The 12,079-nt window shown below is 41.1% G+C and overlaps 1 protein-coding gene across 11 annotated transcripts in view; it reads left to right on the plus strand.

The window, feature by feature from the left end:
- Positions 1–12,079, plus strand: part of LOC122945786 (sodium channel protein type 2 subunit alpha-like) — a 188,573-nt gene that overhangs the window by 140,068 nt on the left and 36,426 nt on the right. The gene's annotated exons all lie outside the window — the stretch shown is intronic.

Consider the following 12,079-nt stretch of genomic DNA (forward strand, 5'->3'; position numbering starts at 1 on the left):
CACAGGCGCAATCAACTGTAGTCAAAACAACAACCCATCAAAAATGCCTCAACCAACTCTCAATAATAGGGGCACCTCTAAATATTATAAAATAAAACCTATAATTATCTGTCCCACAGGAAAAAGAGGTAAACGGCCAACATAATATTAAAAATGGATCAAAGTCAATGAATGCTATAAAATTATAATTATAAAAAGTAATATTATTATAATATAAATAATAACACTAAAAATCAATTAATAATTCTATCAATAATATACACCAGCGGGTAAGATTGTAAAAATAGACCAAACATCCTCTAATAGAATGGAAAAAACATGACACGACAAAGGGCAGGATACTGGTACTGATTAGGAATGATTAGGGATCAGCGAATCCGTGGAAGGTCGGGTTCGGCCGAACTTCAGGTCAAAATTTGGGTTCAGGACCCAAACTTGACCCCGAACCCCATTGAAGTCAATGGGGACCCGAACTTCACTTTATTTTACGTTATAACATGGTTATATCGGAAAATAATAGCATTTCTAAGACAGAATGCAAAAGAATCTGGCCATTTAGGGGTTAAAAAAATTCACCTCATCCACTTGATCGCACTGCAGCAGTCTCTTTTATCTTCATTCAGCAGGACCTGCCAAAGGACCTACGATGTACGCAATGACGTCACCATATCCATGTTATAACAGAAAATAATAAAATCACCCGAACACCGAGACCGGACTTCAGTGAAAAGTTCGCAAAAGTTCAGTACGAACCCGAACTTCGGGTTTGGCTCATCCCTAGTACTGATAAGTGCCATACTGTCACACTGATGTGTTATAACAGTAAGGCCCCATTCACACGTCCGCAATTCTGTTCCGCATTTTTCGGAACGGAACTGCGGACTTACTCACTGCTATGGGGCCGCACGATGTGCGGCCCGGATCCGGAAATGCGGCCCCGCACTTCCGGCTCCGCATTTCCGTTCCCCCAAAAAATAGAACATGTCCTATTCTTGTCTGCAATTGCGGACAAGAATAGGCATATTCTATTAGTGCCGGCGATGTGCGGTCCGCAAAATGCGGTACACACATTGCCGATGTCCGTGTTTTGTGGATCCGCAAAACACACACTGACGTGTGAATGGACCCTAATTCAACAAAACCAACCTGATCCTCAATCAATAGTTGTATATACCAAAAAATTATAATAACATCAGAAAGGCAGCAATGAAAACCTTGACCAGCAATGCACAACTAATAAAACTATTCCTGTGAGCACAAGTAACATGTACCATCCTAGTCACATGCTATAAGAAGGCAAACACGTACACTACGCTTTGACATGTTGGGGATATGGAGCCCAGGAGCCTAAGGGCTGGATCTTACAGGCTTCTGTAGAAGGCAAGCTCTGATGCCTATGGAAGTCATCGGGCTTGCCTTCTCTGCCATCGGGTCCCTGTCACTGCAGTGTGGGGACGTATTTTTTCCTTTTCTGATTTTTTTTATCTTCTTTATATGATTATGTGGGCAGCCATCCTGCCATCCTGCTCTGCGCTATAGTAGCCACATGGACCATAGGCAATTGATGTCTATGGATGAGATTAGAGCAGGTGGGGAAAAGAGGAAGGTATGTCCATCACCTAATGGTCTACCCTGTGTTATTTGCCTCCAGCTCTATAATAGAGGTGTTATATTGTATTGCACTCCTTTGATGACAATGAGATGATTGCTAAGAAGTGATGTCCTACATAACAGAACATGTTATGTAGACATTACCTCAAGATCTGAGGAGGCATAGTATACACAAAACAGCTATGCGTCCTGTCTGTGCTGTATTTTATGGAAACATGAAATAAAGGACATTTTATCGGTAAGTGCCACACTTTCTGTTTAGTTACTTTTGGACTATGCCTTCTCTTCCCAATAGCTGTACACAGGCAAACAGCAACAATGATGATAATAGTAGTAGTAGTTCATGAGCTCCTGCTAAACACTTTCCAACCTTTCCAAGATGATCACAGGCATGCAAAACTCTCAACACTCTAGTAGGCATCCCACACTACAAACCATTCACACACATAGCAAGAAAGTGTGGTAGGACCCAGGTACTATCCACATACAAAAAATCTCACAGTCAGCTCTGCAATTTCCGAACTGAGGGATGCAGATCGTCAAAAGATCCACCAAACCATTATATAAGCATGAAATGTGCCATTAACTGTTAATCCTTCCACAAGCAGCAATGGCTATAGCCATAAACAGAGAGTAACTTGCTAGCATGCATAGCCTTGTGATCATGGATAGTCTATGAATGTCTTCTGTGGCTTTCCCTCAGGGATTGTTGTCTCAACAGGAATGATGTTTCTACTGGCGCTAAACTGGCATATGCCCATTTCACAGGCAGATCTAAACTAAAATCTTGGCTGATTCAATGCCGACTACAAAACTCCTCCCTCAGAGGAGAAAGCTTATTCCCTCTGCTGAGTCAGGGCATAATTTATTAAACAGTGCAACCTACAGACAGCTTTTTGGGAATACATAAAAAGCATAATACAAAGCATGAACATCAAATCTAAAACAATTTGCAAGTATCCTTCTTCTTGGGTACTGCAAATACAATGTAAAAAATAAATGCAAATTAATTTTTTACTGTATATTTCCAATGGTAAAATGTATTTACTTTGAATGCTGACTAATATGTACCCCAAAATGGTATCCAAACACAACTATTGGAATGTGGAATTCCTTTGGTGCTTAAAGAGTTTGTCTGCTTTTATTATATGGATGTATCAAGTCAGCAGGGTCCGACACCCAGCACCCCGCCAATAAGCTGTTTGAAAAGGAGGCAGTGCTAGTGTAACAGCGGCTGCTGTGTGCCGCTGTTACCCTGCTTACCACCGCAGCCCTGGGCACCGTGTTCAGAGGTGATCTGATGCCAGTGCATTCCCATTCAATGATGCAGTCCTGGGCTCTGTCCGTGTAGGTACTGTTGTTCTGGGATCCGCTCCATAGTTTCCTTTCAGCCCTGGCCACAGCATGCTTGCTGCTTGTTCCCTGCAGCACTTCCTTAAGGGCCGGCGCGTGTCACTTTCTGTGCTTTATGGGTTAGATCATGTGACCTTACTAACCAATCCTAGCCCTGCTGCACATATATAAGTGGCTTAACCCCCTTCCCAGATGCCTCAGTGTCAAGGTCCTTGTGTCCTGCTAAGGTTGCTGGTATCTCTGCTTGTGTTCCTGTGTACCTGACTCAAGCTTGTGTTTCTGGACTCCGCTACCTGTTTGATCCCTGCCTGCTTGCCTTGACTCTCCTGTTGCGACCCATATTGCCTGACTTGTACCTGTGCTGCCTGCCCTGACCTATTGCCTGTTAACTTCACCTCTGCCTCATCATTCGGTCCTGCACTGTTGCTCCTGGTTACAACTCAGCCTTGCTCAGGTACCTCCTGGTTCCGCCTGGACCAGCTGCCTTGTGTGCCTATCCTCCTCAAGAAGTAGCGACCTGGTGTTCCCCTCGGGAAAGTCTATCCCCACCATCAGGGGTACTTTGAAGATTGAGGGGTTCACTTAGACAATGCCCTTAGAGGAGGTAGGACACGTGGCACAATGGGTTTACACCTGCTGGTTGGTGACAGCTAGTATGTGCGCTGCCTTCTCTTCACTATGCCGTCCCATTCACTTCAGATGGGTGAAGTGAATGGAATGGCATAGTTGTAATTACACCTGATCACCGCTGCAGTTGCAATGGCAAGCAGGTAAACAGTGAAGAGAAGGCAACCATTTTAAACAGCTCCCAGCAACCCCACCAATCTGATATTAGTAACATAGTACATAAGGCCGAAAAAAGACATTTGTCCATCCAGTTTGGCCTGTTATCCTGCAAGTTGATCCAGAGGAAGGCAAAACAAAAACCTGTGAGGTAGAAGCCAATTTTCCCCACTTTAGGGGAATTAAAAATTCCTTCCCGACTCCAATCAGGCAATCAGAATAACTCCCTGGATCAACGACCCGTCTCTAGTAGCTATAGCCTGTAATATTATTACGCTCCAGAAATACATCCAGGCCCGTCTTGAATTCCTTTATTGTACTCACCATCACCACCTCCTCAGGCAGAGAGCTCCATAGTCTCACTGCTCTTACCGTAAAGAATCCTCTTCTATGTTTGTGTACAAACCTTCTTTCCTCCAGACGCAGAGGATGTCCCCTCGTCACAGTCACAGTCCTGGGAATGAATAGATGACGGGAGAGATCTCTGTACTGACCCCTGATATATTTATACATATTAATTAGATCTCCCATCAGTCGTCTTTTTTCTAAAGTGAATAGCCCTAATTTTGATAATCTTTCAGGGTACTGTAGTTGCCCCATTCCAGTTATTACTTTAGTTGCCCTCCTCTGGACCTTCTCCAGCTCTGCTATGTCTGCCTTGTTCACAGGAGCCCAGAACTGTACACAGTACTCCATGTGTGGTCTGACTAGTGATCTGTAAAGTGGTAGGACTATGTTCTTATCACGGGCATCTATGCCCCTTCTGATGCAACCCATTATCTTATTGGCCTTGGCAGCAGCTGCCTGACACTGGTTTTTACTGCTTAGTTTGCTGTTTATTAAAATTCCTAGATCCTTTTCCATGTCAGTGTCTGCAGGATAGGTCATCAATATAAAAAAAATCTGACAACCCCTTTGAGGTCAACATTGATTGTGTCCTTAAGTAAAAGTAGTTAAAAAATAATACATTTTAATATACTTGACATATTCTAATCAGAGATGAGCGAATCGATTGTAAACTAATTGGATTTCTTAAGAATTTCACGAAAATTTGTCTGCCAAACAAATCCGAGGCTTAGGCGATCACTGTGGTAACTGCCTGGAAAAACAGGAGAGAGGAAGATGAAGGATCACATGACACTGGGAGAAAGTGGAGGGGGAGGGTTTGCCCTGGTTGGCTTAGAGGTTGACATACAGCATGATCAGCCAATCAGGGAGCAGTATTCAGCCAGATCCTTCTGCTCAGAATGGGACAGATACCATTCTGTTCCCAGACACAAGCCAATTACTCTAGGGACCCTATAGGGAGAGAATAGTGAGACATCATTGAACAGATATTAGGATTTTATCAGGGAAAGCACAGGTGGAGAGTGGAGGGACTGGTCACTGTTTAAGAGTTATGTGCTGTTTCATACAGTTTGCTAGCAAGTTCTGCAAAATTCTGCAATGAACAGCCATCCAACGACTTACTGACAGCACCTGCAGCATCTCAATAGCATTTTCTGCTGGATACACTGAGCAATTGCCTTTTTTTGATACCAGCTTTCATTTAAGCTCTGCAGTTGGGCATTTTTAGGGCATTATACAGTGTTATTGAACGCACTGCATTACTGAAAGATAACAGGTAGTCACAGCAAAAGCATTGTATTGCAAAAACTGCACAGGTGTTAGTAAACACATTTTACTGCAAAAACTACTCATGTTATTGAATGTGTTGTATTAAATTAAGTTAGCAAAAGTATTTTTGTCTGTCAAAACTGCTCCCTTGTTAGTAAACACGCTTTACTGCAAAAACTGCATTAGTATACTAATGTTAGTGAATGTGTACTAGTGAACTGGTAGTTGCCTGCATTATTAACATTGTAAATTGTCAATAGCAGTGTGCAGCGTGTTTGCAGAAGAGGAGGGACATTTAACTAAACCTCTGTCTTTATATTACAAAAACAAAACAGTTGCAATTTTGATACTACTGTTATAATAATCTGTTTGCCAAACCCATAACTTTTCATTTATAGACCTCATATTAAAATGTCTGGCAAACGGAAGACTGCAAAACAAAAGTCCCATGCCACATCATCCGAGAGTCAGAAAGTTGGTAGTATTGCAAACCAGCCATCCGGGCAGTAGCAGTAGTAGTAGGTTACAGTTGTCCCTTGCTGTCGATAGGCGCCACATTAATGAATAAAAACAGGATGACATTGTGGACAAATCAATAAAAAAAAATATATAAATTGGAGATGTAAATATTGTGTTTGCCTTGAGGTTACCATTATAGACATCCTGTCAAGGGCAAATTATAGTGGAAGTCACATGACAATGTCTTGGAAGAACCTGTTCTTGTTACCTTGGCAACCCCAGTGCAAGCAGAATACTTACCTTACTGCAGCAACTGGTAGAGCAGAAGAAAGAAAATACACACTCCTTTTTAAGGACGCACTTGGTTAAAAACATGTATCTTTTAATGCGATTGTAATATACATCGGATAAATAATCATGCTGTTTCTCATATTACCTGTACTTTTTATTTATGCAAAGCAAGTTAGTGACCTTTTAAGTGTAACACATTATACATTTGTTACATACCATTTAATCTCTGGAAAAACTCCTTGTGGATACTTCAAACTATTCTATAAGGCTTAAATGTCCCAATCTAAGTCAGAAGATCATCCTGACTTTGAGTATAGACGGTTAAGGAAGTTATCAGGAAGTGTGAAAAAATGCCTGAGTACCTGTAAAGGAGATCATACATATGAAAGTCTGCAAGTCCCAATGTGCCTTAGAAACTACAATTGGAAACTTTATCTTTTACCCTCACATGTGACCAACCTCTCAAATCTTTTTGAGAGACAGTCTAACTTTCTCCATGTTACTGTACCTCCCCTCTTGACTGGACATGTCCTGGTATGTGTGTCACCAGATTTGAAAACAAAAAGATTTCATGATATTGTGTCACAAGGTGTCTATCCTATCTGAGCCTATGTGTGGCCGCCCAGTGGTTGTGTTTTGAGTTTCATCCTGTTGAGGGTTTTGCTAGCTTGTTGCAATATTGTATTGAATTGAATTGGTTTCATGAGTACTTAAAGGGAACCTGTCATCGACTTTATGCTGAACTCACTGAGGGCAGCATAAAATAGTGACAAAAAAGCTGATTTCAGCGGTGTGTCACTCAAGAGCTTAAAGTAAGTGGTTGCCGAGTACAGCATCATAATCATTGCAGACGAGGCCTTGAAAAGAGTCAAATCTACTTGAGAAGAGTCCTGTTTATTCATAATCTCCCACTCTCCTGTCCATCTGCTGATGATTGGCAGTTCTCTCCTAGAGAGAAAGGAAGAAAACTATGTAGAAGCCGGTCAACCATCAGCAGGAGAGCAGGAATTCCTGAATAACCATGACTCTTCTCAGGTGGCCGTGACTCTTTTTCAGGCCCAATCTGCAATGATTGTGATGTTGGTTCTCGGCAACCACTTACTTTTAAATAATAGACTGCTGAAATCAACTCACCTCTCTCTACTTTATGCTGCGTTAGTATGGGCAGCGTAAAGTTGATGACAGGTTCCCTTTAACCAAATTAGAGGTAATGTAAGGATGGACATATCTGTATGTCTGGTAAATAACAGCTAGAGGGACATTTCCCAAGACATAGATTTATTGCAAATCTGATGAATAGGAGTCGTCTCTCTATTTTGATCCCATCCAACCTTACAAGTTCCATGAGTAGAGATGTGCGAACTTGTGTTTTCAAGTTCGGCGTACAAGGTTTGGGTTATCTAAGAATTCCATTATGGTTTCCGCTACTACAGATCATAAGCTATGGTCCATGGTAGCAGAATCCATAACGGAAGTCTTAAATAACCCGAACATTGTACGACAAACTTGACAACACAAGTTCGCTCATCCATAGCCATGAGCCCCAGGCTCCTATTATTCCTATACTAAAGCTGACACTCGATCTCAGAATCATAGTCACTACTGCAGAGTGATTTTAGAATCTATACATTTTTGAGGATTCTGTGTATTCATTATAAGGAAAGCCCCATATGGCCCAATCCTGGCTTGAGCTATTGAGTTGGAGAGAAATAGGGTTGTAAGCCACTGGATATTTGCATAGCAATAATTGGGTTGTCATATATTCAGGATGGGCCATCAGCTATTTCAGAGTAACTTTGGTGGAGGAAGTCGGCACCATAGCTCCACAGCTCCATCCATTGCACAGCAGATGGAGCTTGTAACTGCAACATTGCTACCATTCAACTCAGCTGATCGGCAGGGGTGCAGGGTATTGGATCCTCACCAGTGTGATATTTATGGCCTGTTCATAGGAAAAGCTATCAATATTCAAATCCTGGAACCCTTTTAAGGTGGATTAAAGAGAAGACAGAGGTAGAGGGCAATGTGTGAGTCTGCTAGTGGTTGCCTACTCTGCTTGTTATCTACTATGAAATATGTCCTTATACCCAGCAAATCATAAATTGGCGAACAGACTGGAAGATGCTGCAGCTGTATGCCAAAATTAGAATGTTCAAGCATTCTCAATACAGCAGAGTCATCTGAAAAAAAATATTCAATGTGATACATAAAATGCCCTTGATTGTACATAACAAAATAGAAAAAAATCTTGCGTGCTGAATTATCAGTGCTTAAAAATACAAGCCTGCTTCTGCAGATCCTTTGACATCTTAATATTTTATGGTGGCATCACCCCTCCACATCAATGTGCACATCCTGACTGATTCGAATAGTGACATTTATGTGTGTATATTTGCAGGCATTGAGGTGTAGAGTCATTTAGATCCATGCCGTGTGCTTAGGGCTGTTAGATTTCTTTGAATGTTCTCATTCATCCAGGTCATGGTATATCAGTAGTGATACTGTAAGTCAAAGCAACAGGACTTGTTGACTTTTTATCTTAAAGACATTTAGCTAGTCGTCCGATTGGCTTTCTCACTTAGAATAATTTGAAAGACTCTACGGCATTAAATACTAGTGACTCGTGTTTCAATCACCATAATCTGTTTATCATAATCAACACAAGGTCAAAGAACTAATCAAGGTAATATGTTGATTGCGTTTGCATGACTGAAGCTATTAGGCATGATTAAACTGCTTCGGGAGAGGTGTTAGAACAGCTTTGCAAGTGTACCTACATCTTAAGGACAAAGTGCTCCTGCTTGATGACACCAAGGTTTGCATCTTAGACACAGAGGAAAACTCATAATAGGTGGTAAAGAAGCTATGTACTGTATGTTAAAATAGGGAAACCAAGCTTGAATAGAGGTGGAGAGATGAAACAGATCTGTTTGCCACTTACAGTGCTGTTCCACCACCTCTCGCGAGGCAGTTTAATAACACATAATTTTTTAGTCATGCAGATGCAATCAACATCTTACCTCCATTATTACTGATAGGACTGTCAGAGGGAAGATCCCTTCCCAGCTACAAATACGGCATGTAGATGAATAACCAAGCTCCAGTAATCTAGTGCATATAACTGTATTTTGTACTATTAATTTCAACAAAGGCAGTCAGACCGAAACGAAACAAAACCTATAATAATGGTGAATGCTTCTTTCCTCTATACATACTGGATACGTCCTTGCAATAGCTACAGTCCTGGAAATAAATACATTATTTGACTATACTATAATCATTATGTGACCAACTTTGTTGCAAATTTTGATAATCTTTCTGTATACTGCAGTTTACAGTTCGTGGCTTTGAAGCTGCTCCAGCTCTACTATATGTGGTTTTGTGCACTGCTGCTAAGAAAAAAGTATTCCTGTCTGACTAGTGGTTTTTAAAGTGAATATCTAGCTTCTGTTAATGAATCCCCGTTGCCTTGGCAGCAGCTGCCTGATACTGGTTGCTACAGTCCAGTTACTTTCTTCTCCAGGCTTTTACCTTCTTACTGTTTTCCATTTACTGTGTACTGTTAACATAAACTGTACTTTCACTAACCAAGTGCATAACCTTACATTTATTGCTTTTAAATCTCATTTGCCATCTCTCTGACAGGCTTCCTACTAATCCAGATTTTTTTTAAATATAATAATAATAATAATAATAATAATGTCCAATATTGACCCCTGTGGTATCCCACTAGTAACTCTGACCTAAATGTGTCATAATCTTGCCAATCAAATATGGATGGTCTGTCTTAAGGTTAGGGCAGTAAAAGGGTTTTCTTAGACTTAAAGGCTATGTACACCTTCGGAGGCAATCTTTTTTAATGATTTATGTTACTCATTTTAGACTAAAATTTTTTTTTCTATTGGCCTTTAAAAAAAAAATATTTAACTGTTCTGTCACAGGTTTTTTCTAGCTGTGTGACTGGTACTTTCACTAATAAACCTTATCTCTAAACTTCAAAATAAGAGGTCACTTATTTAAGCCACATTCTTAGGCTCCATTCACACATCCGCAATTCCATTCCCCATTTTGCGGAACGGAATTGCGGACCCATCCATTTCTATGGGGCCACACGATGCGCGGCCCCGATCCGGAATTGCGGACCCGCGCTTCTGGGTCCGCAATTCCGATCCTGAAAAAAATAGAACATGTCCTATTGCGGACAAGAATAGGCATATTCTCTTAGTGCCGGCAATGTGCGGTCCGCTGTCCGTGTTTTGCGGATGTGTGAATGGACCCTTATAAGTAAGATAAAAAATGTTCTATAATGAGTGTTTATGTCAGAGAGCAGAAATAAGAAGTCCATCTGCTCCTGGTCTGTCGGGAAAGACAGAAAAGCCAAAGGGTGCTACTATAGCATGTCAGCTCTGTACAGAAAAACGGACGCCATATTTTTAATAAAGACCAATTAAAAAAAATGTTTAGCTCAAAATGAGTACAATGCAGTAATAATAAAAATAAATACTGATGACCTATCCTCTGCAGCTCATCATTATTACCTGATTGGTGGGGGTCCGACACCCGGGAGCCTCGCGGATCAGCTGTTTGATAAGGTACCAGTGCTTATAGTATGCACCGCAACTTTCTCGCAGCTTTCCCTAGGCCAAGTAACGTCAATTTCATAGTTCACATTGCCTATGTGCACCCTCATTGAAGTAAATGGGGTTGAGCTGCGATACCAAGCACAGCCGCTACACAATGTACAGCGTTGTCCTTAGTGAGCAAGGTGAAGGCCGCGGCAGTGCCTTCTCAAACAGCTGATCAGTGGAGGTTCCAGTTGTCAGACTGTATCTGATCAGATGGAGTCTAACACCCAGGACCCCCACCGACCAGCTGTTTGAGAAGGCATCTGCACAGCGCCATACATTTGTATAGTGGATGTGTTTGATATTACAGCTCAGGCCTATTCACTTTAATGGGGCTGAGATGCGCTTAGGCCATGTGACAGATGAACCAGACGTCACATGGCCAAGGGAAAGCTGTGGGAAGGCTGCGGCACTATTGCAAGCACTGATACCTTATCAAACAGCTGATCAGCGAGGGTCCCGGGAGTCGGACCCCCACCAATCAGGTACCTATAACCTACCCAGAGGATAGGTCATCAGTATTTAAGTCTCAGAAAACTCCTTTAATATTGGTTTTAGAAAACTACCTGTAATCTAAGGGTGTCTTTAAAAAATGCTACATAATTTAATAAAAAATAACAAACAACAAACAGAAACACTACTTTTGAGCGAATCGAAGTTCACGAAGTGGACTTTGATCCGAATTTCAGGAATTCCTCGTGCTACGTGGTAACAAATCGATTTTCCCTGAAATGGCGGTAAAATAAAAATAAAAAAATCATACTTACCTCATCCATTTGAGTGCAAAGAAGCAGCCGTGGCCATCTTGCTTGAAGATTCAGCGCAAAATCTTGTGAGTGGTGATGTATGACATCATAACGCAGGATGACGTCATCATGTGCCATGCAAGATTTTGCGGTGGATCTTCAAGATAGATGGCCGCAGCGGCCTCTTCACGCTTAAATGGATGAGGTAAGTATGATTTAATTAATTTTTTTATTGTTGTTGTTGATCAATCCCTGAAAGTCCTTAATATTCTCAGAACACGGCATCTGAGGCGTTCAATGACGGGGGGCGGTTCAATCACTGTCATTGCACCCGCTATGTACAAAGAAATGCTCCATGATTAAGTAATTTGTCATGAATCGAATTTTTGAGAACTAAAAAAAACACCATTATTTAGCATAAAATACATTTGATTGTATTTCTGAATGATCAATGTATGTTGTAAAAATATAGCTAAAAACTGCACCGTGGACCGTTTTTTTTTTTTAGCTTTTTTTTTACCAAAATAAAAAATATAAATATAAAAATAAATACTAATGTGTATTACTAAAAAATAGCCATGGTCCTCATTCTGC

Source organism: Bufo gargarizans, chromosome 8 (assembly GCF_014858855.1).
Source record: "Bufo gargarizans isolate SCDJY-AF-19 chromosome 8, ASM1485885v1, whole genome shotgun sequence".
Classification (NCBI taxonomy): Eukaryota; Metazoa; Chordata; class Amphibia; order Anura; family Bufonidae; genus Bufo; species Bufo gargarizans.